Source organism: Rhamphochromis sp. 'chilingali', assembly GCF_963969265.1.
Source record: "Rhamphochromis sp. 'chilingali' genome assembly, chromosome: 1".
Classification (NCBI taxonomy): domain Eukaryota; kingdom Metazoa; phylum Chordata; class Actinopteri; order Cichliformes; family Cichlidae; genus Rhamphochromis; species Rhamphochromis sp. 'chilingali'.
In genome coordinates this window covers 2,971,669-2,975,000 of record NC_137929.1, presented here as the reverse complement: position 1 = coordinate 2,975,000, position 3,332 = coordinate 2,971,669, and the positions used below count along the sequence as shown (strand labels likewise).

At 41.5% G+C, this 3,332-nt stretch overlaps 1 protein-coding gene across 2 annotated transcripts in view; it reads left to right on the top strand.

The window, feature by feature from the left end:
- Positions 1-1,012, top strand: part of LOC308397130 (protein NLRC3-like) — a 41,017-nt gene extending 40,005 nt beyond the window's left edge. For both annotated transcript variants that reach the window (XM_080882868.1, XM_080882867.1), the window contains one exon: positions 1-1,012. This exon is cut by the window's left edge and continues 622 nt beyond it. The gene's annotated coding sequence lies outside the window, so the exon portion shown is untranslated.
- The last annotated feature ends 2,320 nt before the right edge of the window (positions 1,013-3,332 follow it).

Sequence of the window (3,332 nt, the reverse complement as noted above, 5' to 3'; positions counted from 1 at the left end):
AAACACGTTTTCAGATTCATGGATTCAATCAGTTGATGTTTGAAACTCTTCTAAATGATTCCTTGTAAACTTCTTCAGTCACAAACAAACAGGAAGTGATGTCACATGTGTTCCTGTCCACACAGCAGAATGAGTCTATTGCTGACAGTGATGTACAAACAGAGTGAGCATTTCTGAGGCCCAAAATAAACTGAGTAGTTCACTGAATGAACAATGGACTGTGAGCTCAGTTCCTTCATCATTAGTATGGATTATATATGTATATGTATTATATTAGTATCATATATATCAGGTGCTGCTGCTTTCAGTCATTGTGCAAATGTGCTGTTTGTAAGCTTGTAAAGCTGCAGTCAGCTGAGACTGAAGAAGTCACCTGATCAGTGAGCAAACGTTTCTGAAAACGTCCAGATGAACAGAATCAACCTTTTGGGATCAGCCAGCAATGCAGCATCATTGTTGTTCAGCTTCAGAGGTTTGCAGGAATGAACTGATGACCAGAAACAGCTGCAAAGTCCAAGAAAATACCAGCTGGAGTTCAGCTGCATTTGAAGAAGTCAAAGAAAAGTAAGGATGGCAAAGGGCGACGTTTTCTTCCAAAGAGCTGCAAACATGGTCGACGCCTCATTAGAAGAATCATCTGGACGTTTGTGAGGAACTCTAACCAAGAAAGCAACGTCACACAGATCCAACAGACAGTTTCCATGACTGCAAGTGTTGAGTGGAAAAATGCTACATTGCATTATTGCATCCTCTCACCACAGGAGGCGCTGTTGGCACCACTGATTGCTGATCAGCTGTTCTCTGATGATCTGATTGATACTGTGAATAACGGGACTCACTGAACTCTGTGACACAGTGAAGATTACAGAGTTTAACTTCAACATCTGACTGACGTCACACAGACAGAAGGATGAACCAGTGAGGCACAGAACACAGTTACTGGAGATACTGGATCAGCTCCATGTGAACCTCTGATGGAGAAGCTGCTGAGCCAGAGAAACATCAGGATATGACAGCAGCTGCACTTATCTAACAACATGTAGCAGAGCTGATCTATGTTAGAGGATCTATCACAGCAGCTGAAGCCAAAGTCCAACACTGGATACCAGCTGAGCCTGTGCTGAGTGTAGTGTTACAGGAAAAGGGCAGAAACACTGGTAGCTCCCAGTGATGCTGACTGGGGCACAGAGCTGAATGATGCAGCATCAGGACACTGTTTCAGTCTGACTGACAGAGAAACCTGTAGCTGTATCTACATGTGAGGCAGAGGCCACACAAGCAGCTTTCTATGTTTCACAGTGACTGAGATCTTCAGTGGGGGTGGACATGCTCCTGTACAGACCTCTGAGGAGAACTGTTGGAGGTTCCATTTTTTAGGGCAGAAATACCGGGGTTACTCGCATATCTCACGGAGGAATAAACCATACACACGTTGTTTAGAGTTTTACATCAGAGGGACACACCTTCCTCTGCGCCATCATTTATTGCACACACACTTCCGTATTTATACCTTTCAGGTTAAGAGCACATACATATATGATAGGGCAACACCCCCACTTGCTCTTAACACTATACATTACACATTTACATGATATACATATTTACATGATATTCACATTGTTCCAAACAAAATATGCGTAAATGTATCTATTTTCACTTTACTTACAGACTTAGTCATGATGTCTGCTACCATGTCTTCTGTTGCACAATATTTAACTTGTACTTCCTTCTCAGTTATAGCAGACCTAATAAAGTGATACTTGATATCGATGTGTTTACATCTTTGACGGTTTATAGGATTTTTGGACAATGCAATTGCACCTTGATTGTCTGCAAGAATGGTAACTGGTGAATATTGCCTTTTAATGTCCATGCCATTAAGTAGCTGTGAGAGGTATAAGCTTTCTTGTACTGTGGCGGCCATCGCCATGTACTCTGCCTCGCACGTTGACAAAGCTACTGTAGCTTGCTTCCTGGTTTTCCAGCAGATCACTGGCCCATTTTTGGATAGTACAAAACAATAACCCGTTGTACTTCTCCTGTCACTCAAGTCTGTGGCCCAATCTGCATCGCTGTATGCTATAAGATTTAGGTTTCCTTCTATCCTTTTATAGCACAGCTCTTTGTTTAGTGTCCCCTTAAGGTAACGTAATACATGTTTTGCTGCTGTCCAATGATGCTCTTTTGGCTCAGACAGGGATTGTGACAGTTTGCTCACTATCCAACTCAAATCTGGTCTTGTACATGTCATTAAGTAAATCAAACTGCCCACTAATTCTCTATATTTTCCTGAATCAACTGATTCACCATGTGCACCAAAATCATTTTTGAGTTCACAAGGAGTAGAACGTGGCTTACAGTCAGACATTTTGAACTTTTCCAGGATTTTTGTGATGTACCGTGTCTGATTTAGTCTTATCTCATGGTTCTCTTGTATACAGTCAATACCCAAGAAATGTTTGAGCTCACCAAGATCCTTCATTTTAAATTTCTCATCCAACATTTGTTTCACGTTTCTGATAGCGTCCTCACCGTTGGCAGCTATGATTACATCATCAACCCAGATGATAAGAATCACTGTCTCACTCGCTGTCTGTCTGGAATATACACAATGGTCTACAGGATTTTGTTTGTAACCTTTTTCACATAAATGGTCATGTAACATCTTATTCCAGTTCCTGCCAGATTGTTTCAAACCATATAGTGATTTGTTTCGTTTGCAGACCAGTTTTTCACCTGTGTCTGACTTTACTTCAAAACCTTCTGGTTGCTGCATATACACCTCACAATCGATTGGGGCGTGCAAATAAGCAGTCTTCACGTCCATTTGATGGAGTTTAAAGTTGTGCTGTACTGCTAATTGCATCAGCGTACGCACTGACGTCATATCTGCAGTCGGCGAAAAGGTTTCTTTGTAATCAATGCCTTGAACTTGGCTATAGCCTTTAGCAACATATCTTGCTTTAAATGTTTTAGTCTGATTTGGGTTCTCTTTTATCACATACACCCATCTCCCCCCCACTGCATTTTTACCTTCTGGCAGCGTGGTTAAAGTAAACGTATTATTGTCTTTCAAGGATCTTATTTCATCTTCCATAGCATCTGACCAACACTTAGAGTTCGATGACTGCATAGCTTCTTCAAAAGTCTTTGGTATGTCGTACATCACCCTGTAACAGTAATCTACAGTCAGTGATGTTTGGTCGTCTTCTGCAGTTTGGACATAGTCTTTCAGGTAATCTGGCCTTCTCCTGTTTCGTTTGGGATATCGTTCAGACTCTGTTCTATCACTCTGTTTGTCTGAGTTTTGTGCATCATTTATGCCATTGTCC